This window comes from Ovis aries, chromosome 8 (genome assembly GCF_016772045.2).
Source record: "Ovis aries strain OAR_USU_Benz2616 breed Rambouillet chromosome 8, ARS-UI_Ramb_v3.0, whole genome shotgun sequence".
NCBI lineage: Eukaryota > Metazoa > Chordata > Mammalia > Artiodactyla > Bovidae > Ovis > Ovis aries.
The window spans coordinates 79336634-79361266 of NC_056061.1; the positions used below are offsets into that span (position 1 = coordinate 79336634).

Below are 24633 nucleotides of genomic sequence, written 5' to 3' on the forward strand. Positions count from 1 at the left end.
TAGTATGTGTAATATACATATTGGTTTTGTAACATACATAAGATGCAAATACACAAGTGAAGAGTGTGTTCTGATGTCGTAAATATAATCAGGGCTGCCATGTGTGGTCTCACAGGTTGTGTACTGCACAAATCAAGGAAGCAGCACCAATAATAGCAGTAGGTCACCCTGCAGAGCTACTGTCATGTCCGTCTTGGCCTTCAACTCAACAGATTCAGAGACTGTTTTTAACCGCAAACGAAGAAGTTTAAGATGGAAATCTGATAGACTTGCAAGGTTGCATCATCTGATGGAGGCCCTTCTAGAGCTGGGTCATTAGTTAGTTAGATGTGTGTTAAATGAGAGAAGTTTTTCTCCTTTTAAAGGACTTAAGCTATGTTCTTATCTTGCCTTCTGACAGCAGTGGGAAAATCCAGCTGTTCATGTGTGGTGATGTTTTAAAGCCTCCTCGTTTGTGATATGTCCCACTTCATGGTGCTCAGTGTTTCTGAATCTTGTTCATAATGAATGATGCAGCGTGACACGTGGATTCAGCCTTTAGAAGGGATAAGCTCATGGAAGCAGATGAAGAAAGTACAGTCCTTTATATTCTTTCACAATAGTCCAGTGTTGCTTTAAAATTGGTGTGGATTTTGCTCACATGCTTCAGGGGAAATAGCTTCCAACGGTGATAGACCAGACTGTAGGTTAGGCTTGTCTCCTCTGTGACCTGGCTTGCCGTGGCTGGGGTTTCTAAACCATCACAGCGGTTCTTAGCGGCCAAGACTCAGTTTGGGGGAAGTGGGAGGCTCTGTAGAACATGTCAAAGAAGAGCATCCTCATACAGGTCAGACCGCCTAGGGCTTCCGGAAAGCAGCCCAGACGACCGTGTCGTACACAATCTCCAGATGCTCGGGCCCTTGGGACCCAGTTGTCAAACTGAGTTCTAGACTGGGGCCTGGGCAAGCGCAGGTAGGGTGTACAGCGGTGCCTGCTTGCCCACAACTTATTCATCTAATGGAAACATGTCAGGCTGCCTCCTCCAGGGCCCGGCATTTATTTTAAAGAACGTTAGAAAGGAAGCAGATCGCTTCCCATCTTCCTCCCTCTTTGGGCGTGTTTATTGTGATTGGAAATCATTCTCGGCCACGTGGTTGTGGCTTTCACCCCACTCTTTGTGCTCCTAGGTGAAACAGCCCTCTGTGCAAATAAACAGAAAAGGGTGAGGGATTTTATTCAGCGACAGAAAAAGGAGTGAAGTGAGAGTCTGGAGAATGGGAGGGGAGGTCCGCAGGCTCGTGTCCTCTGCAGTGAGCATTTTCCTTGCTCGCGGAGCCAGGCCGGCGGGCAAGGTAGAGGCCCTGGCAAGGAGCCCAGCCCCAGGTGTTCGGCAGGAAACCGGACTGCCGACCCAAGGTGGTTGTTTGCTAGAACTTACTTGGAGCTTATCTTGACTATTCCTGTTGAGGCGGGGGGGGGAGGGATTTGGAGCTGCTCTCAACTTGATTAAAACCTGAAAGCAAGAAATAAAGCTGAAGAATTTGTGCAGTTTTGGATCATGTATATTTTAAAATTTTGTTCCAAAGCTCATAAAACCTCCAGCTGTTGGCACAACTGATGAGACTTATTTGCCATCACAATCATTTTGAACACATTCCTTTTTTATATATATCTTTTAAAACATTGTATTTGTTTATTTTTGGCAGCACTGGGTCCCTGTTGCTGCGTGCAGGGTTTCTCTGGTGGCAGTGAATGGGGACTGCTCCCTAGTTGCGGTGAGCAGGCTTCTCCCTGCAGGAGCTTCTTGTGTTGCTGAGCTCAAGCTCCAGGGTGCACGGGCTTCAGGAGCCGCAGCTCTCGGACTTAGCTGCCCCTTGGCATGTGGAATCTTCCCGGACCAGGGATTGAACGCATGTCCCCTGCATTGGCAGGCAGATTCTTAACCACTGGACCACCAGGAAGTCCCTGGACACATTCTTAGAAGGAGGCGCAAAGAACCTAAGACCACTCAGTGACTGGCACAGCACACACTGCACCAGAGCCCCTCAAAACTCGGCCTTTTGTGTCTGAGGGACTATAGGCTTAAATTTTCATTCTTCTTGTCCTACTAGACCTGGAAAAGACTGTTTATTGTTAGTTAGTTCCCTATTTCAAGCCAATGCACGCTTCATGAAAATCACTTTAAAAAGAAAAAGAAACAGACTTCCACAGATACAGAAAGCCAGCACAAGACAAGTGGATGGTTTAATGAATTACTGAAGTCAAAAACTTGATTCCTGCCCCCTGCAGTCCCATCTCAGACCCTCTTCTCCCCCAGGAACAACCTCTCTTCTGAATTTCTGTGGCGACTGCTTTCCTGTGTCTAACTTTATTTTTTTAATTAAATGCTCTTTCTTTGTTGCTTTTGGTGCCCAACGCTATATGAAGCTCCTCAACCCAACAAGTCAGCCCCTTTATCACTCTTAGTTAAGGCAGCCATGGGCTGGGAGGAGGCAACATTCAGTAAGCCATCTTCTACCCAACCTTCTTTCTGGAACCATTCTCTATAGGCCCCTTCATAGTTCTGAGCCCCTTTGTATCTAAGGTTCCAGGTCAACTGCATGGCCTGTAAGCCCCGCCTGCCCATCCTACAGAAGAAAATGAGAATCTTGTCTTCCGGCTTTGGCTTCTCAGAGGAGTACAAAGCCTTGAACGCAGCTGGCTCCATCTGCTGGGCACTTTCCAACCCTGACCACCTCCACTGAGAGTGCTCTATGCGCTCTGAAGGCCGCATGTTGGCCTAGACTGGATCGCAGGTCTCCCCTGCCGGTACCTCCAGCCATGGTGCGCACTGCAAATGTGAGTTTCAGGAACGTGGCCCTGGCCTGCCCCCTGGGAGCAGGCTGTGTGTTTAACTTTTAAAAATTATTTTATATAAAATTATTATATAAAATATGTATTATATAAAATTTTATATTAAAATTATTTATATAAATAATTTTTTTTTTGCTGCTCTGGGTCTTCTTGCTGCACACGAGCTTTCTTTAGTTGGAGCAAGAAGGGGCTACTCTCTAGCTGCAGTGTTTGGGCTTCTCACTGTGGTGGCTTCTCTTACTTAGGAGCACAAGCTCTAGAGTGCAGGTTTCAGTAAGTTGTGGCACACGTGCTTAGTTGCTCCATGGTATGTGGGATATTCCCATACCAGGGATTGAACCCATGTATCCTGCATTGGCAGGCAGATTCTTAACCCCTGGACCACCAGGGAAGTCCCTGTGTTATCACTCAATTGTGCATCTCTAGATTCAAAAATTTGATCTTGCCTGTTTCAGTTCAGTTCAGTTGCTCAGTTGTGTCCGACTCTTTGCAACCCCATGGACTGCAACATGCCAGGCTTCCCTGTCCATCACCAACTGCCAGAGCCTACTCAAACTCATGTCCATTGTGACAGTGATACCATCCAACCATCTCATCCTCCGTCGGCCCCTTCTCCCTCTGCCTTCATCTTTCCCATCATCAGAGTCTTTTCCAGTGAGTCAGCTCTTTGCGTCTGGTGGCCAAAATGTTGGAGCTTCAGCTTCAGCATCAGTCCTTTCAATGAATATTCAGGACTGATTTCCTTTAGGATAGATGGTTTGGATCACTTTGCAGTCCAAGGGACTCTCAAGAGTCTTCTCCAACACCACAGTTCAAAAACATCAGTTCTTTGGCACTCAGCTTTCTTTATGGTCCAACTCTCACATCCATATATGACTACTGGAAAAACCATACCTTTGATTACATGGACCTTTTTTGGTAAAGTAATGTCTCTGCTTTTTAATATGCTATCTAGGTTGGTCATAGCTTTTCTTCCAAGGAGAAAGCGTCTTTTAATTTCATGACTGCAGTCACCATCTGCAGTGATTTTGGAGCCCAAAAAATAAAGTCTGACACTGTTCCATTGTTTCCCCATTTATTTGCCATGAAGTGATGGGACTGGATGCCATGATCTTAGTTTTCTGAATGTTGAGTTTTAAGCCAACTTTTTCACTCTCCTCTTTCACTCTCTTGAAGAGGCTCTTTAGGTCATCTTCACTTTCTGCCATAAGGGTGGTGTCATCTGCATATCTGAGGTTATTGATATTTCTCCCAGCAATCTTGATCCCAGCTTGTGCTTCATCCAGCCCGGCATTTCTCATGATGTACTCTGCATGTAAGTTAAATAAGCAGGGTAACAATATATAGCCTTGATGTACTCCTTTCCTGATTTGGAACCAGTTTGTTGTCCCATGTCCAACAGTTCTAACTGTTGCTTCCTGACCTGCATACAGATTTCTCAGGAGGCAGGTCCGGTAGTCTGGTATTCCCATCCCTTTCAGAATTTTCCACAGTTGTTGTAATCCACATAGTCAAAGGCTTCGGTGTAGTCAATAAAGCAAAACTAGATATTTTTCTGGAAGTCTTTGGCTTTTCTGATGATCCAGTTGATGTTGGCAATTTGATCTCTGGTTCCTTTGCCTTTTCTAAATCCAAAAATTTGATCTTGCCTGTTTAGAAATATTTAAAGTACCTTTTAATTCTTTTAAAAACTGCAGATGTTTCCTTTAACTCCTTACAATTTATCTATTGAACGACCTTTAAGTAGGACTTTAAAGTATTTAAGCCAAATTCTACTAGCAACACATTCAATTACCTTGTGTAAGCTATGATTTTGAGATTTGTGTGTTTTTTTGCAAACACAGTGGTAATACCTAATTTTAATTGAAATGTGGTAAAACCTAAAAACAGACATAATTTAAAATGCTAAGAAGCCAGAAAGTTGCATTTGAATCTATATAGCGGTTGAAAAGTTGAGGTTATCTGGCTAATGTACAAGGGGAGCTTTTCATTCTCTCATACCATTGATCTTGTGATGTGTGCTTATATACAGGATTCCAGGTGGTGCTAGTGGTAACAATAGCACCTGCCAATGCAGGAGACATAAGAAAAGCAGGTTTGATCCCTGCGTCAGGAAGATCCCCTGGAGGACAGCATGGCAACCCACTCTAGTATTTTTGCCTGGAGAATCACATGGACAGAGGAGCCTGGTGGGCTGCAGTCCAGTGAGTCGCAAAGAGTCGGACACAACTGAAGCGACTTAGCATGCATGCATGTGCTTATATAATCATTACGTCGCACAGCGAAAGTGAAAGTCACTCAGTTGTGTCCGACTCTTTGCAACCCCATGGACTGTCCATGGAATTCTCCAGGCCAGAATACTGGAGTGGGTAGCCTTTCCCTACTCCAGGGGATCTTCCCAACCCAGGGATCGAACCCAGGTCTCCCGCATTGCAGACGGATTCTTTACCAGCTGAGCCACCAGGGAAGCCCTACGTCACATATGATTATCTCTGTTCTAGGCAAAGAATAGAAAAACAGCTATGGCTGTGTAAGAAAAGCCCCGAACCAAAATCACGAGCAAGCTTGGAAGTTAAAGTGCGAGGGCTCTGGTGTGACGGGATCTGCCTTTCTCTTCTCGTTCTGCCACCATGGAATGCTTGCACGGCCACAGTTCTGCACCTGACTCTCACAGTCCATCCATACTTTTGTTATGAAAAATGATTATTTATTAAACTCTCTACCTTATTATTAATCTTGATTCTGGAATCTTGTTTCTGGAAAATGTTAGTTAAATCTGAGTCTTTGGTGTAAAAAATAAAAAGGTGTGGAAAAAACATGTACTCTCGGGGTTCATCAAATATAATTTCATTTACTTGCGGGTACTAATATTTTGCATTTTTACCTGATAATAGTTTATTAGCTTTGGTAATAATAACTAAAATGGCGAATACTTGCAGACTAACTTTTAGTTCATGAGATGCTCTTTCTCATGAACTATCTGTGTTTTTATAGAATAAAACCATCCCACACAAAGTATCTCTTCTGCTTTCATCGTCTGCTAGTGTTCTCTGCTCAGCCGGTAGTGAAGAGAAACTTATTAAAGTCATAGGTGTTGAGTGAAAAAACATAAATTATAAACATCTAGTCATTATCTTTCTATACATTTCTGGAGCTGTTTATTTTGTATAGTAGCCAATTCTTAAAATCATCACATAAGTCTGTACCGTGAAAAATATGGGTTAAATAATGGATAATTAATCTTGACATAATCTCATGGTATTGCTTCTTAAAAATATATATATATATGTAAAAACCATATGGCACCAGGATGACACCGAGAGAACTGCCGTCCTGAGCTGTCTTATTGCATAGTCACTTAAACCCACATGAGAGAGCTTTACAATATGAGTCACTCAGGTTCCTCTACAGGAAGATCATTTTTCTCTTGCCTTGAGTCTGTACTCAGATACCATGTGGCCATCTGATGGACTGCCACAAATCCTGGACCTGTAAGCATGGTATCTAGGATACATCTGAAGGAAACTGCATTAAAAGGAAAGAAAATTGAGTCACTGTTTTATCCTGATCAGAAAGGTCACAGTAACCTGTCGTCCCAAAGGAGGCACTATTCTTGAGAAGATTACAGTGGGATGGTGGGGGTTAAGAGACCTCCCAGCAGTTCCCACAGTTCTAGCAATTCAGGCTAGGTTTGGGTTCCATTTCCTTGAGGTTTAATCCCCTCTTCTGCCTCTGTTGGTGTTATTGGGCCTTTTGTGTCTCCATGGGTGCCATCTTCTTTCCCAGAATATGCAAGAGGGGGACCCCACTCTGATTTCCTCTCTAGTCCTGGAAAATTCACACCAGCCCTTCTCAAGCTCTTCCTAGCTCTGAGCATTAGCTGTGCGCATCCCATCCTTAAGAGATGTGTCTTTCATGAGGAACCAAAATTGTCCCCAGCTTACTCTGGCACTAAGTGAAAATTAATCTGCAGGCAGACACTTCCTCTTGTTCACACTTACCATTCTGTATAGCCTTCTAATAGAGCACTTGTCACTTTGCTCTAGAACTTGAGAGCTTTCACATTTCCTCTCACCATCACCTGCAAAAGAAAATGTATTTTCCATTGCAAACCAGCACACAAAGATGTGTGTCTATGTGTATGATTGATACAGAGATAGAGACATATATCCGTGCGAGTTGCCTTACCTTGACTGCACGCTCTCTGATATCTTCCATTCTGTGCTATTCTCTTCTATGCTGTTTGTTTTTGTCTGTGCTGGGTCTTTGTTGCTGTGTGTGGGCTTTCTCTGGTTGTAACGAGTGGGCGCTACTCTTCATTGTGGTGTTCGGGCTTCTCTTGTTAGCACAGACTCGAGAGTGTGGGCTCTGCAGGTGTGGTATACAGACTTCGTTGCTCCTCTGCACGTGGGATCTTCCCAGACCAGGGATCGAATCTGGGTCCCCTGCATTGGCCGGCTGATTCTTAACCCCTGGACCCCCAGGGAAGCCCCTATCTATGTATTCTGAGTGCTGATCAAGACCCATTAAACTGGTTTCATGATTCTGTCTGTTTGGGTCACACGTTGCTGTTGGAACCACATAGTTCTGGTTAATGTGCCTGACACCCCCGGCCCCATCCCTGCCAGACTCCGACCTCCCTGTGGGTAGAAGGCGAAGCTTGTCCCTTTCTCCTTTGCATACTGAGCATCCACCTTGGTGCCTGGCAGGCAGCAGATGCTCAGGTTAATATTAGTTGCACCAAAGAGCTCAGCCTCATTTGTAAAATCTGTGAAATGGAGAGGTGCCCAGGCATACCTGGGGGGCAGTTGTGAGAACAGAATGAGAGCATATATTTAAAGCACGGAACACAGGGCCTAGTACCAATAGACGCTCAGTTAACACTTGCTTCTCTCTGACTTTCTAGAACTGGCTCTCTCTTTAACGGACTATGGGAACTGTGCTGCACTTTGAGTATAATGAGATGTTTGAATTCCTTTAGCCTAAGGCCTTCAGCCACTTGGGCATGCTGAGATTTTCCAAGATGCCATGAAGCCAGGGACAGATAGCCTTCAGGGAGCACAGTTTCTTTTGGGGTTTAGCACAGGCCAGGCCTTGGCTGGAAATAGGGAACAGTCACAGGGGTGAGTTGGTTTTGCCATCCCCTGTGCGTGCATACTCAGTCGCTTCAGTCATGTCCAACTCTTTGCGACCCCATGGACTGTAGCCCCCCCGCCGCCAAGGCTCCTCTGTCCATTGAATTCTCCAAGCAAGAATACTGGAGTGGGTTGCACTGCCCTCCTTCAGGGGATTTTCCCAACCCAGGGATCAAACCCGCATCTCTTATGTCTCCTGCATTGGCAGGTGGGTCCTTTAACACTAATGCCACCTGGGAATCCCTTGCTATATCCTAGTGGGACTCATTTCTTCATAAAGAGTGGGACGAGCTCATTATTAGAGCTTTGTGGCAAAAATGAAAATGACTTCCACATTTAAAAAGACTATGCGTTTAAAATCAACGTGAAATTTAGAGTATTTTGTAACTCAGAGGTCTTCATAAGAACTATAATATTAGAAAGACTATGCCTAAATAATGTCTGATGTAACCAAAAGAGCTCTGATGGAAGAACTTCTGGTTTGATCCGCAGTAACTGGCCACTTGATTGTGAGTGGGACAGCCTCTCTGGATCTTATTTCTTCATCTATGAAAGGAGACCCTGCTCCATTCCCAAAATCCTCTGATTACAAATATGGGCTTTCAAATCCATTTTACATTCACTGGGTCATATTAATCAACAGGGAGATAACATTTCCCTTTTCTCAGCTGCAGAGTCTGAATCAGATACAGTGCCTGCAACCTTTTCTCTCAATAATTGTTGCTTGCCACTCTCAGAAATGCCGAATGCTGCTTAGCTGACCTGATCACCAAAATGAAGTCAGATCATCTGTTATCTTCAGAGATAGAACTTCAAAAATCGGGCTTTTGTATGCATCACTACAGTAATAGTTTGTTCTAAATTGTACGTTACTTGGCCCATGAGATGTAACCTCTTCATTTAATGTGTTGTGAATTGATCATTCACACATGAGTAATGTAATGAGCCACTTGCTGTTTTCTTCTAGGACAGAATGACTCGGAAGATAATGGAGCTTCGAAGTCTAGCAGGATATGAAGTCTTTCCTCTTCTGGTTTAAATTTAAGAAGGTCAGTAGTGAGTTTCTTTTGCTACCAGCTGGTACTTGCCCATCTTCCCCAGTTCTTAACAAGCAGGCTTTCCTGAAGGTAGCAGGGCGGTTAGGAAGGCCTTTGCTGCATTGGTATGGAAGTCAGGATTTTTTCAGATATCTGGAAGTAAAATGCTTAGTGTGGAGAAGTTAGTGTGGCAGTGAAGTTCTGTGCCACCAGCTCCCAAATATAGAGCTTCTCTTTTGTTTCTTCGCAATACTACCCTCCCAGGTACTCCCCACCAAGGCTCTGATGCAAACGAAAATCAGATAATAAGTGACTCAGCTTGAAAGGTTAAGCTCCTCACCAGAAATGTCAAAAAGGACTCCATTACCTTTGTTGTTTTCAAAATGAACAGAGTCAGCTTCCACAGGGCACCAGGATGGTGGCATGTTACTTCTTATGTAAAGAAAAAAAGGAGCTGGTGTCAGAAGCGGTCTTTTTCTGACTCATTTGCTCTCGATTTTTTGCTCCTGTTTGGCTGATTATGTTAACCTTCTGCTCAGTCTCCATGCCCTATCTAATTTTGCCACTTTCCACCTAAAATTAAATGCATGTCGAACCCTGTCACTGCTCTGAGCAGCTCTCTGATTAAACTCAGCCCCCTGCCTGGCTTCCAAGGTTCTGTGGCCTGATATCCACCCCCATCCTCCTCTCGCGATGCCCCTTGCTCATTCCTAGACCTGTTGGGTCTGTGTCTTTGCTCTTGGCTGTTCTCTGTCTGATATTATCTCCAGCCTCCTCCTCCCCTGACTGCATTGCAAGACAGGGATCAGCCCCTCTGGGCAGCCTTTCCGGGACCCCCACCCCCACCTCCATAGTGGGCGGCAGGCCTCTCCATGATCCCTTGGCCCCTGCACACACATCTCCATACCTACACTCACCACTTCATGTCCATTTAACAGTTTTACTTTTAAGTCATTTTTGCTGAAAATTCAGGGACTCTCCAGCGAGATCAGATTTCTGAAAGATGTACAAAAACATAGAAAGAGAAGGATGAATAACCAAGGGTGAACGTGAGAAGAGATTTAGGACAGCAGAAGCCTTAAATGAGCTTTGACTTGCAAAGATGCAAAAGCTGGTATTCATAGAAAAGACTTTTAAAACTATTTCTAGCCAAAATAAGAGAGAATAGGGAATAACAAGTGTCAGGCTGGAGAAACTGAGCATGAGCAGGCCACTATTTTTGTAGATATCACAGGGGGCATTTTAATGAGCAAAAGGGGCTGGACCCCTCCAGCCCTGAGAGGTTGATTCTATAAAACAGGTCAGTGATTCTATAAAAACAGATGTTGAAATTCTGCATGAGGTCCACACACATCCCAGGACTTGAGCTAGTAAGATAATTCTAGAGTTGGAAAGACAGCCTGCTGAAGAGTTATCAATAATTATTGCTTTCACCTAAAATGCTTAAAGCAGCTTTTAGAGTTAGTGAATTTATTCCCAGGACATGGTTTACACTCTGGGATGATCTGATTCATCAAGTGTGCACCATTGTTAGTGATAATGCTCTGCACTCAAACAGCCCCTTTCACCTGTGGATCCCAAAGACTTTTGTAAGCATTATTTAGTTCTCACATGTAATTCTGAATCCACCTGCACACTTGTGAAGTGGTTGTAAACAGTGTTACGACCTGGACAAAGCCAGATCACTGTGATGGCATCTCCCAGGTGTCCAGTTGTTGCTGGCGGCTGAGATACCTGAATGAACTCCAACCTCCTCCCGCTATTGATGTCAGATGTTCTGACATTCAACTATCAAATAAGGTACAAAATTTGCAGGAAATTTCTTGACTTCTAATCAGCATTTGAGTTTGAGAATGGTATATCCCATCTGGCTTTGTCTTGTGTTCTGTCCCCTTACACAAACTCACACACAAAGGCAGAGCTGTGTGGAAGGTTCTGGGACAACAAGACTGACCACTTTACTGTTGACTTACCATCTGCCCTGCCCCCCACCCCATGGTCCACCCGCTCCAGATCCAGTTAACACTTAACACCATTTAACTAGTTACAGGGAATTCCTCTGGGGTTGGAGATGAAGGGAAAAGCTTACCTCCCACCCCCTGTGGTTCTGACTGTGACACATTTTAATAGTTAAAAGCTAAAGAAAACCTGATGCCTTCATTTCCTCTCCATCTGTCCCTTCTTAACCCCCTACAGTCTAGCTTGCATCCTCTCCCCTCTTCTGAAGTCACTTTTTAAAAAGTCTTCAATGACCTCCTCGTGGAATTCCACAAGGCATTTCTGGGGGTCGTTCCACTTGACCTCCCTGGTAATGCTACCCACCCTGCCCTCCTCCGAAGTCTCTTTTCTCTTGACCTCTGTGGCCCTGAGATCCCCACTTTCCTTTCCTCTCTCTGGCCATTTCTCTTTCCTATTCGGAGGAAATCCGTCATTCCTGTGGTCCCTGAGCATCTCTGAACCTCCTGTAGAATAACCCTTATCTCCCATGGGATAGAGATAGGGCTACCCCCTCCCAGACTGGAAAACCCAGAGACCACATTCTTTCCTCTTTTCCTCTGGTTTTCTATATCCAGTGGCTCCCAGAGGTCCTACTTTTCCTCTGAAGTAGCTCTTAGCACTCACTGCCTTCTTGGTTGGGCCTCAGCACCCAGAGCCTGGTCGCCCAGACTCTTTTAATCCTGTGCATTAACAAGATATGTTTGTACAATTCCCTCTTCCAGTTTTTGATGGTTTCCGTATTACGTGCTGGACTGGGTGGCTTAAGGAGTAGAATTTTATCTTCTCACAGTTCTGGAGGCCAGAAGTCCAAGATGAAGGTGCCATCAGTGTTGGTTTCTGATGAGACTCTTCTGTCTTGTAGAGGGCCACTTCCCTGTGTCCTCACATGGCCTCTTTGTGTTTGCAGAGAGAGACAGAGAGAAACAAAGACAGACAGAGAGAGAGCAGAGAGAGAGAAAGAGAGAGAGGGAGGCCTGGTGTCTCTTCTTCTCTTTTTCTTTCTTCTATCAAAATCAGGGTGAACACTTATGACCCTATTTAATCTTTATTACCTCCTTAAGGCCCCATATCCAACTACAAGTCACATTGGAGCTTAGAACCTCGACATACAAATTTGGGGGTGATGCACAAGTCAGTCTGTAGTAGATATATTTTCTATTCAACTGGTATGTTTATTTAAAATATATAAAATATACTCCAAAAAAAGATGAGAATTTAAAAAGCAAGTACAAATATGAACTCTGCTGTTTTCTCCCCATATCCCAGGGCATCACCTCAGTGTGCCTGGGGTACACTCCGCCTGTTCAAAACCGCAGACCTGGGCAATGTCGGCAGTGTCCTGCCGGCTCAGTCCACGCCAGGCTTTCACATCGGCTTCCCCTCCGGCTCAGCCTCCCTATCAGCCTTTGTGAAACACTGGTTCCTTCTTCCCCCACTCCCTGTGAGAACAGTGGTACCCTGGGTTGCCCAGGAGAGGCCAGGCCACTGCCAGCATGAACCTCAGGGTCCTCCCCGTCCCAACACGACGTCTGCTTCAAGCCGTTCCTCTCACTGCCTCCCTTGGAACGCGCTTCCTGCTCCTCTGCAGGTCGGGGCCTCCAGCTCACATCCTCACCACACTCCCCGTTCACTCCCACCTGTTCGTCTCTCCCTGCCTGGAGCTCCCTCCCATCCTCTGGTTCAGGGGCCCCTGCGGCTCAGCAGTGTTACTTCCGCATTCACTGGCGCCATCTTTCCTCTTCGAATGGATTACAGGCGCCAAGAGCTCTTGGAGGCTGCTTCTTGCAGGCTGCTTCTTCGTTTTACGTCCTCCGCTGAGCACAGCCTCTGAGCCTGTCCTCTGTCGCTGCAGTGCTTTTCTGTCCTCCTTCCAGGGGTGGTGGTTGGACAGAGACCACCGTGCAGGCTTTGGAAGCAGCGACGCCATCTGACTTACTGATCACGGGTGTGTTTGTGGCCCAGATGTGTTTGGGGCAGACAGCTTAACACGATTGAGTTCCTAAACCTACTCCAGCTCAGCTTCTTGCCAATGGTATTTCCCAGAACTTAGTAATATAGTCTCCTAAAAATTTAATAGAAGAAAAGTTGGCTGCTTATTGAAAAGCAGACTCTTGACTGTCGACTCAGATTACCTTAAATTAATGTTGACGAATGCAAGATTTATTAAGAAAGCATCCCTCTGTTTAGTGCCCAGTGGGGTTCAGGACGTGCGTGTAAATCATTCAGATAACAATTTTCCTGGGTTGAGCACTTGGCATTCGCCCACCACAAGTCACCTATAAATAGTGCACCTATTCACAGATGGCAGAGCTGGGATGCTGGCAGTGAACACTCAGGAAAAGAATGGCTTTGAACTCTGGAAAGGCAGCAAGCCTGGAGCTGTTTCCAGATCTCGAATCCCCCTTTAAAACTCACCAGCTCATGCTGACCTGAGAATTTCAAACCAGTGCACTAGAGTGAAGATACCATCTCACTTCCTGAAGTTTATCTTTATGGCCCTGTGGCTGCGGTCCAGTTTCCAGATACGTGTTCGGGGGCCATGCCATTACTGGGATGAACGGCCTTGGAGACCTGTTAGCTGAAACTCACTCTTCTCTGTGCCATGAATATGTGCTGGCTGCAAATTGGTTTCCTGATCCCCTTGTGGGTCCGATTGCCCTGCAAATTGAATTGTTTAAGGTGTAAACTATGTGTTTTTTCCCCTCATCTACAAGGTGAACTTGGCAGACTCAGTGTGTGTCATAATTGTGTTCAGAGTCCACAAGTCATTGCATAGTATGTGTTTCAACTATGAGGTTGTTCAGGGTCCTGAACCAGGATTATCTCTCCAGCCTCTTTGAGTGATAGTTGGTTGCCAAGGATGCTAACTGGCGCTGTGGGTGACACCCACTTAATCTGCAGAGACCATGCAGGTAACCTTCAGGCCACGTTGCTCAGATTAAAGTGTGGTTGTGGCTCTCCTCTAACGGTTCATTGTTGGATTTTCCTCTTGGTTCCTTTTTACTTTTGCGTAAGAGCTACCTGTGTCTATGATGTGGAAAGCAAAGGTCTGAGTTGGAGAGAGAGACGGACCTGGGAGAGGCTAGTGCTGGCCACAGGAATGCCTGCTTCATGAATATTTCTTTGAGATTTTTGAGCCTTTTCTTTTCACAAGAGACCCACAGAGAGGGATTTCCCTGATGATCCAGTTGTTAGGACTCTGCTTTTCCATGGTTGAGGGCTCCAGGTTCAATCCTAGGTTGGGGAGCTAAGATCCTGCATACTGTGCGGTGAGGCCAAAAAACATTTTTTTCTTTCAAATAAAAATTAGGAAATAAAAAGAGAGACCTGCGGAGAAAGAAGGAGGGCACGGGAGGGGAGAGAGAAAGGGAAAGATCAAGAAAAGAAGAAAGAAAAAGCATGAAAGGAAAAGGAAGAAGGGAGAAAGAAAGCAGTCTCCCTGTGGGTCCCGTGTGGTTTTGTGAACCCGCCTCTCTGAGCAGAGTTTAACTCGGGACACAGCCTCCCCTCACAGCCTCCCTCCACTGTGGCTGCTGGCAGGGGCCGCGGGGACATCACAGATGGCACCGGGGAAGGATGTGAGGGCCGGCCTTCTCCCTTCCCCGGGCCCTGGGCTGAGGCCTGTGTGGGGAATACCCACGTGGGTTGCCAAGTCAAGCATTTTCATGGCCTGAGTCACACAGACAAGAGTTTTACTCTGTGAACACAGACCAGGCGAATGAAGAACCAAACTCCGATCCCAGAAGGCAGGGCAGTGATCATTAAGTGCCATTCTGTGCGCTCAGGGTAACTGTCCACACCGTTCTTTGCTGGTTCTGTTCTGGACAAGGGCAACGCGCGCTTCCAAGGCCTTGTCAAGCATCAGGCCCCGTCACTGTTTTCTTTCAACCCGGCTTTGAAGCCGGACGGTGCAAACCAGGATGGAGTTTGGAAAGTCTGTGTTCATCGCTGGGGTTTAATTAAAATACACTGAGCCTTGCAAAAACTAGTGGTTTGGAGTAATGGAAACTTTAGGGAATCAGAAACAGAGAGTGATCCCTGGAAGAAAGGTCTGATTTTCTCCTCAAGCCTTGGGTTTCTTGCCATCCATTTCCTCCCAGACTTGTAGTTGACGCCTTCTTAAACATATGAATTATTTTTCTTTCTTTTTTTTTTAAACATGTGAATAGTTTTTGAAAAATTTATTTTTAAATTGGAGTATAATTGCTTTACTTGTGTGCGTGCTAAGTCACTTTAGTCATGTCTGAGTCTTTGCGACCCTGTGGACCGTAGCCCAGCAGGCTCCTCTGTCCATGGGATTCTCCAGGCAAGAATACTGGAGTGGTCGCCACGCCCTCCTTCAGGGATCTTCCCAGCCCAGGGATGGAAGCCGAGTTTCTTATGTCTCCTGCATTGGCGGGTGGGGTTTTCACCACTAACACCACCTGGGAAGCCCCATAATTGCTTTACAATATTGTGCTTGTTTCTGCTGTTCAACAGTGTGAATCAGCCGTATGATACATTATATCCCCTTCCTCTTGATGAATTATTTTTCTAGTAAGAGACTAACCAATTGTATTATCACAAGTAATCACTTATATAGAAGAATTATCCAAATATTCATACTATTTCATATTCCCCTTCTGTTGGATTGATTTATAAATACATATTTATCACATACCTATTATGTGCAGAGCAAGTGAGAGGTGCAAGGGGTACAATTGTGAGCACCGCTGGACCAGCCTGGCCTCTTTCCTCGTGGAGCTCCTTACATCTTTCGGTGCCTCTTGGTCTTTCTATGTTAAGAGCGTGGCATTTAGCTTGGTCTTGAGAAGTGAACCTGACATTCACAAAGTGTCAGTTAGTTAAGAAAAAGAAATGACTTTGAATACAGACCTTGTCACCAACATACAGTTGTATATAACTAAATATATATCTCTAATAGTGATGACCTAGCAGTATTCTTCAAAGCACGATTTACACATGTTTCTCCCACATATCAAACTTCATTTCAGCAGCTCTGTAAATCCGTCAGAGGGGGGATTTCCTTGGCTGTTGCTGAGAGGCGGGTCTTGACTGACCTCAGGCTCTTGAGAACAGTGCTTCTCAAAGTACTTTTTTGCATCCAAGTCACATGGATGTGTTTGTTAAAATTCAGATTCTTTATCCTCACTCCAGATCCACAGAATTAGACTCTCAGGAGTTCAGGATCAGAAAGATGCATTTTTTTTTTAATTTTAAATTTTTTTTAACGCCGAAAACATTTTGCACTGGGGTATAGCTAATTAACGATGTTATAGTTTCAAGTGAACAGCGAAGGACTCAGCCATACATATACATGTATCCTTTCTCCCCCAAACTCCTGCTGCTATCCAGTTGGCACATAACATTGAGCAGACAGAGTTCCATGTGCTGTACAATAGGTCTTTGTTGGTTATCCATTTTAAATATAGCAGTGTGTACATGCCCTTCCCAAACTCCCTATCTAGCCCTTCCCCCTGGCAACCGTTAAGTTCGTTCTCTAAGTCTGTGAGTTTTAGAAAGATCCATTTCTAACAGGCACCCCCCCCCCCAGTCATTTTTGTGCAAAGTAAAATTTTAAGAACATTATTTTTCTAGCATTCTTGTCAAAATCAACGTAAAAACAATCAGTGGAATGGTCAAACCAAAGAAACTCGATCCAATATTTGGGAGTGGGGAGCTGATATCAGGCAGGTCTGTGATAAGTTTATTTAGCATCATATAGCACCTCCCCCCAAAGGAATAAATAATAAAATGATGCTCCTTACATTTAGCTGGCTGTGCCTATGACCTTAGTCAAGTCATTTGATTTCTTACTTTCCTCATCTGCAAAATGAGAAGCTGGTCTTCATGATCTTTAAGCACATTTTTTTTTCTTCTTTTTTACTAATATCAACAAACTAAGTAGATACCTGAAGCTGACACTCCAATACTTTGGCCACCTGATGTAAAGAAGTGACTCACTGGAAAAGACTCTGATGCTGGAAAAGATTGCAGGCAGGAGGAGAAGGGGACGACAGAGGATGAGATGGTTGAATGGCATCACTGACTCAATGGACATGAGTTTGAGCAAGCTCTGGGAGTTGCTGATGGACAAGAAGGCCTGGTGTGCTGCAGTCCGTGGGGTCACAAAGAGTTGGACATGACTGAGTGACTGAGCAACAACAACAAAATAGGTACCTGCAGTGGCGCCAGTACTTCTACCCTTTCCTGTCCATGCAACCCTCCCATGTGTGATGCAAATACTGGTCACCAGGAGATTAAAGGCAGAGACAACAAGATTAGCATAGCAGAAACAGGTTAACTAAGTTATACATTCAGACTCCAATTTTAATTGTTTTCTCTTGTCTTCCTTCTTCTACTGAATAATATTCTTTTTTCTGCTGTTATATAGTGATTGAGTTCATCATCTTTAAGTCATTCATCCACTTATGTAACACTTAAGGAGCATCCAGTGTATTCCAGGACAAGGCTGTATGTTGAGCACGTGGACATGAACAGTCTGACCTTATATAGTTTTCCCTCTACTAAAATCAGTACATTTGAACCCAAATAGTTCACTGATACCTTTTCAATTCTAAGTTCCTTCTCCTGAAAGGACAATGTAGAAAAATGTTAAAAACATAATGACCAAAAAACAAAAAAAGACAAGGGTTTTTTTCTTTTTTTGAGCTATATCTAATTACTTACTTTTGAAACCTAAATTTTTGAAAGACAAACCCTATACAGTCATATATTACTTTTGTCCACTTGAGTAAACAAACATAACCCATAGTTGTATCATTGTATATGCTGTCCCATCCTCTATAATGACGTTCCCTGGGAGGAAGGGAAGACAGGTGGGTTCTTTAAGGTTTTTGAATCTTTAGTGACAGAGATGCTTATGCTCATTTTATGTTAATAACACCTCCTATATAACAGATGCTGATTTGCTTTCTGTTTTTGTTAACTTTCAGAGAATGGCAATAAATCTTTAGAGGATGATAGATGAAGAACCTTCCTTTAAAAAGAATATTTCAAACTAATTTCCCCCTAACTATATTGGAAGGCTTTTAATGATAAAATTCATGAAAGGGTCACTGAAGTGAAGTGAAAGTCGCTCAGTCGTGTCCGACCCTTTGCAGCCCAACGGACTGCAGCCTGCCAGGCTCCTCTGTCCATGCAGTGCTACATGGACATGGGGAGTGGGTCATTGGATTTCAGAAATTCTCCTCACTCCGTAGGTATGATTTAAATGTTTAAATTAAGAGTTGGTCGCTCAGTTGTGTCTGACTCTTCACAACCCCATGGACTGTAGCCCACCAGGCTCCTCCATCCATGGGATTTTCCAGGCAAGAGTACTGGAGTGGGTAGCCCTCTCCTTCTCCAGAGGATCTTCCGAACCCAGGGATCAGACCTGTGTCACCTGCCTTACAGGCAGATTCTTTACCCTCTGAGCCACTAGTGAAGCCCTTCAACTAAGAGGGTACCTGGATTTATGAGCTTCTACCTGCATCTTGGATTTAAGGGGAAAAGGGTATTTGCATTTATCTTTGTAATCTATTTTATATTCAGGAGAGGACTCTGTCATGAGGTTGCTTTCCTCAACTATTGGCCATTTCACACACTTTGAAGAGATTTCAAAAGAATGTATCTTATTCAAGTAGAGTTGATTGACAGTATTGCATTATGAACAGATTTTTAATTAAGGTTCATAGGTGAGTCACCATAAAAATGATGTGAATTTTCTCCCCCGCTCCTGCCCCTGGAGAAGCCACTGAAGGGCGCTTCCCTTGTCTCGTGTGAAGAGGCCACGAGTGTCGTAAGGCCCTCTCCCCTGACCTTGGGTCTGAGAGGGGCCTTCTCCGCTGTTCCTCCTCCTCAGTTTGGAAAGATCCTTCTTGACTTCCTCATCTCTGAGACGCTCACCCGTCTTTATTGTTTTTTTCAAGCAGGCAGGGTTTATTAAGCAAGCAGCCTGCAGCCCACCCTCGAGACGTGAGAGCAGATGAAGCCCAGTAGGACTGGGCTCATCTGGGTTTTTTAATGTATAGTTTGATTTATTACTTTCTTTTATTTTTGGTTTTCTGGGGCCTTTGTTGCCGTGTGGGCTTTTTCTCTAGTTGCAGCGTGAGGGCTTCTCACTGCGGCGACTTCCCTTGCTGGGGAGCACGGGCTCCAGGGCACACAGGCTTCAGTGGGCTCAGGGGTTGCGGCTCACGGGCTCTAGAGCACAGCCTCATCACACAGTTGTGCTGCACGTGGCTTGGTTACCCCACCGCATGTGGGGCCTTCCCGGATCAGGGATTAAACCTGTGTCTCCTGCACTGGCAGGCGCATCCTTTACCACTCAGCCACCAGAGAAGCGCCCTGCTCTCATCTGTCCTGAGCACTAAATGAAAACAATTGGAAGAATTGTTTTGACTTCTTTGTTTGCATCAAATCGCACCCCAAGACCTTGCGGGGAGAGTTTGAGGTGTGCTAAACTGCACATCCTAAAGGAGATCAGTCCTGGGTGTTCATTGGAAGGACTGATGTTGAAGCTGAAACTCCAGTACTTTGGCCACCTGATGCAAAGAGCTGACTCTTTGGAAAAGACCCTGATGCTGGGAAAGATTGAGGGCCGGAGGAGAAGGGGATGACAGAGGATGAGATGGTTGGATGGCATCACCGACCCAATGGACATGAGTTTGAGTGGACTCTGGGAGTTGGTGATGGACAGGGAGGCCTGGCGTGCTGCGGTTCATGGGGTCGCAAGGAGTCGGACACAACTGAGCGACTGAACTGAACTGAACTGAAACCGCACATGTGACTGTGAGACGGAGGGGCAAGTCTCCTATAGCATTTTCCCCAGAAGGTCGGCAGAAACCTGAACTCATGGCAGCTTCAGGAGACAAGCTGTTGTGTCTCGGAGGAAGAAACAGCACAGCTTTCAGCCTCTCTGGGCCTTAAGATGCTGGGTGGGCGGCATCCAGGCCCACGGTGCTCCTGGCGCCCAGTATCACACTTGCTTCCTGCCTCTGATCTCAGGCCTTTCAGAAAGCTTTCTTTAAAATGGAAATCCTGAGTGGTCTTTTCTGATGCTTTCTTCCTTTGTGGTAAAGAGCTAATTTCATATACTTGAGGAAGCTTTTCCCAAAGGGACTAAAAGTGGGCTGCTGGAGAAAGGATCAAAGCACATGTGTGGGAGACAGGTGAGCATTTAGGTGCTGGAAGACTGTGAACACTTCACGCTCCACAGAGAAGGTTGGGGGCCCCGGCTCCCAGCCCTGTGCAGGGCGCCTCTCAAAAGCTGGGATGGGCCAGCTTCTTTCTACATTGAAAATCACCTCCTGGTCTCCTCCGTAGCACAGTGGATAGTGTAGCGCAGGGGACACAATTCGACCTCTGGTCTGGGAAGATCCCCCCTGCCCAGGCCACAGAGCAGCTAAGCCCGTGCACCCCAGCTCCTGAGCCTGGACACCTGAGAACCCGTGCTCCACAACAAGCATGGCTGCAGGTGCTGGGACCCTTCTAGCACCCCACTGCCCCAGGACTGCGGCCCCACCACAGCGGCACCCAGCTGTGCCACGTCTCCTTGCCAGGGAGTCAGGGTGGTGTGCCGACAGCCTTGTGTCTGGAAGCCGTCAGTCACTTGATTGTGACAAGTTCTTTTCTTTTTAAAATTTTCTGTGTTTATTTATACTGAAGTACCATTGATTCACAATGTGGTGTTAGTTTCAGGAGTCCAGCACCATGATTCAGCTATACATTTATATGTATATGTACCTATAGTTTCTCTATTCTTTTCCATTATAGTTTATTGTTAGTTGCTCAGTTTTGCCTGATTCTTTGTGACCTCATGGACCGTAGCCCAGCAGGCTCCTCTGTCCATGAAATTCTCCAGGCAAGAATACTGGCGTGGGTTGCCATGCCCTCCTCCAGGGGATCTTCCCAACCCAGGGATCAAACCCAGGTTTCCTGCACTGCAGGCAGATTCTTTACTATCTGAACCATCAGGGAAGCCCATGATAGTTTATTACAAGATAGAAAATATAATCCCCTTTGTTAGACAATAAATCCTCGTGGTGTATCTATTTTATGCGCATTTATTAATCCCTACACGTAGTCTAACCCTCCTCTCCTTCCTCTTCCGTAACCATCAGTTTCTTTTCTCTATCTGTGAGTCTCTTTCTGGGTTGTAAATAAGTTTATTTGTGTCATTAAAAAAAAAAGTTTTTATTTATGTATTTGGCTACATCTGGTCTTAGCTGCTGCATGTGGGATCTTTGTTGCGGCATGTGGAATCTAGCTCCCTGACCAGGGACCAAATCCTGGCCCCCCCTGCATTGAGAGCTCAGAGTCGTAGCCACTGGACCCCAAGGGAAGTCCCTGTATCATTTTTTTAGATTTCACAATTAAGTGATTTGATATGATATTTGTCTTTCTCTCTCTGACATACTGCACCTAGTATGATAATCTCTAGGTCCATTCATGTTGCTGCAAATGGCATTATTTCATTCTTTTTTTTTTTAATAGCTGAGTAGTATTCTACTGCGTGTATATATCACAGCTTCTTTATCCATTCCTCGGTTGATGGACACTTAGGTTATTTCCATGGAGTATAACAAGTTCTTATATTAAAAATATTCAGCTAACCTGGAAATTGTGGAAAATTCTTAAATAGATGGGAATACCAGACCACCTTACCTTCCTCCTGAGAAATCTGTATGCAGGTCAAGAAGCAACAATTAGAACTGCACATGGAACAACAGACTGGTCCCAAATTGGGAAAGGAGTACATCAAGGCTGCATATTGTCACCCTGCTTATTTAACTTATATGCAGAGTGCATCATGAGAAATGCTAGGCTGGATGAAGCATAAGCTGGAATCAAGATTGTCAGGAGAAATATCAATAACCTCAGATATGCAGGTGACACTACCTTTATGGCAGAAAGTGAAGAGAAACTAAAGAGCCTCTTGATGAAAGTGAAAGAGGAGAGTGAAAAAGCTGGCTTAAAACTCAACATTCAGAAAACTAAGATCATGGCATCTGGTCCAATCACTTCATGGGAAATAGATGGGGAAACAATGGAAACAGTGAGAGAGTTTATTTTCTTGGGCTCCAAAATCACTGCAGATGGTGACTGCAGCCATGATGTTAAAAGACGCTTGCTCCTTGGAAGAAAAGCTATGACAAACCTAGACAGCATATCAAAATACAGAGACATTACTTTACCAACAAAGGTCCATCTAGTTAAAGCTATGGTTTTTCCAGTAGTCATGTATGGATGTGGGAGTTAGACCATAAAGAAAGCTGAGCACCAAAGAATTGATGCTTTTGAACTGTGGTGTTGGAAAAGACTCTTGAGAGTCCCTTGGACTGCAAGGAGATCCTAAAGGAAATCAATCCTGAATATTCATTGGCAGGACTGATGCTGAAGCTAAAACTCCAATACTTTGGGCACCTGATGGGAAGAACCAACTCATTGGAAAAGACCCTGATGCAGGGAAAGATTGAAGGCGGGAGGAGAAGGGGATGACACAGGATGAGATGGTTGGATGGCATCACTGATGTGATGGAAACGAGTTTGAGTAAACTCCGGGAATTGGTGATGGACAGGGAAGCCTGGCGTGTTACAGTCCATGGGGTCACAAAGAGTCAGACATGACTGAGCGACTGAACTGACTGACCTAATTAACGCAAGCGAAGTCTGGAGCTGAGCTCAACTAGGTAGAGTGATTTGAGTGATCAACTTGAGCAGACCTTGCCTGAAGGCAAATATTACCTAGTCGAATTATTAGACCTAAAAAGCAATTCCAATCTTAATAAAGTTTATATCCCATTTAACACAAAGATGAAATGTACTAGGAGTGATAGCTCTAAATTTCAATGTCAGGAGTCTATTTGAGAAATGTTTGTTTTAATGATATTTTTATTACAATTGCATAAATACAGAAAAATGCACTGAACATATGTTACAGTTTTGTGGGTTTACTCAAATAAACACACCTGTGTAACCACGGTCCTCTTTAAGAAACAGAACATAACCATAATATTTCCCTCCCTGCTGCCCTCCCCCCACCCCCCACCCTCACCCCTGACATAGTCACCACAAGTAACCGCTAGCCAGCCAACGCAGGAGACACAGGTTCAATCCCTGGGTCAGGAAGATCCCTTCGAGGAGGAAATGGCAACCCACTCTAGCATTCTTGCCTGGAGAATCTGGTGGACTACAGTTCACGGGGTCACACAGATTCGGACATGACTGAGTGGCTGAGCCATACACACACATTTCTGAACTTTGTATAAATGGAACCACATAGTACCTAATAATTTATTTCTGGTGTGTTTCTCACAGCGGTATGCTTGTAAGATTCTGGTAGGAATTGATTCCCTTACTGTGCTGTATAGTAATAATTATAGTAATTCCATGATATGAATATGCTATTCTTGATGTAGCCTTTCTACTGTGGAAGGACATTGAGTTGTTTCTCCTTTGGGCTATTTCAGATAATGATTCTAGAAACATTTTTATACCAGTGGTGTGCACTTTTAAGTGCACGTCCATTGAGTGTATACACTGGGGAAGAATTGTTGGGTCATGGCATCTATTCAGTTTTTGTGGTTACTGTTAAAAAGTTTTTCCAAAGTGACTGTAGGAATTTACACCCCCACGGGCAATTTATGAGAGTCATACATATCCTTGCCAACACGATGTTGTCGTCTTTTTTGTTTTAGCCATTTGGAGCGTACATGGTGGAGTCTGTTTTGTGGTCTTATATATTATTTATTATTATTATTATTTCCCTGATGACTGAGGTGTAGCATCTTTTCTAAATGTTTATTAGCTTTTGGAACATCTTCTTTCATATAGTAACACTTCAATCTTTTGCCTATTTTTAAATTGCAATGAGGGTTTTTTTTTGAATTGATTCCTCAGAGTTTATCTGGGTGCCAGACCTTTATGGGGTCCATAATTACAGATACCTTCTTTCTGACTGTTTTGGCAGTCAAAATATTGATTGGGAAACACCTCAAAGGGAAGAGGAATTCAAGCGCTGGGCTCCTCTCTCCAGAATCCCCTTTTCTCAGGGATTTTGGTTTAAGACTTCAGTGTCTGGGCAGCTCTTTGATGACTCCCAAGCATATGAGTGTGTGCGCATAAAGTTTCATCTGGATTTCCTGCTAGCTTGTTTTTTTCTTTTGGCATCAGAAGGGTTGGTCTAGTCTAAGCCATTCCTTTATATTCCAAAGCCTAAGTCAAGGATGAGACTGTTGATTTGGGGGCAGTTCCGAGGGAAACTGTAGAATGAGAAGCATGTCTGGTGTCCTGGGGACCAGCCCCAAGCACTGGGCAGAGACAGCCTTTCCTGGGCTGGGATGAAGGGAGGATGGGTGGTGCTGGGTGGGGTTCTGCCCTCTGACCTTTGGGCCTTGTCCCTGGAGACAGGGATAAGAGCTTGGGGATCTCAAAGTGTGTCCCTCCGGTTCAGCCCACAGAAACTTTTGGAAGCCCCCTGCCAGTGAGTGGAACAGTGAACCGAAAATAAATAAATGAAGGCCAGTGCTAGACTGACAGTCAGAGGGCAGCTCTTCAGTCCCACGCGCCCCAGAGGTTCCAAGCGTGGTGGGGAACGAAGGGGGAACCTTCCCAAACCTGTCTGTTCC

At 44.8% G+C, this 24633-nt stretch overlaps 1 protein-coding gene across 12 annotated transcripts in view; it reads left to right on the top strand.

Moving 5' to 3' along the window:
- SCAF8 (SR-related CTD associated factor 8) overlaps positions 1-24633 on the top strand; it is a 218490-nt gene that overhangs the window by 184317 nt on the left and 9540 nt on the right. For 5 of the 12 annotated variants that reach the window (XR_006060662.2, XR_006060661.2, XR_003590171.3 and 2 more), the window contains one exon: positions 8935-9016. The exons of 1 other annotated variant lie outside the window; for it this stretch is intronic. The gene's annotated coding sequence lies outside the window, so the exon portion shown is untranslated. Of the gene's footprint in view, positions 1-8934; positions 14408-16910; positions 17179-24633 lie in introns of those variants that run through there. 6 more of the 12 variants (XR_009601677.1, XR_009601676.1, XR_009601678.1 and 3 more) reach the window with 5 other exon arrangements.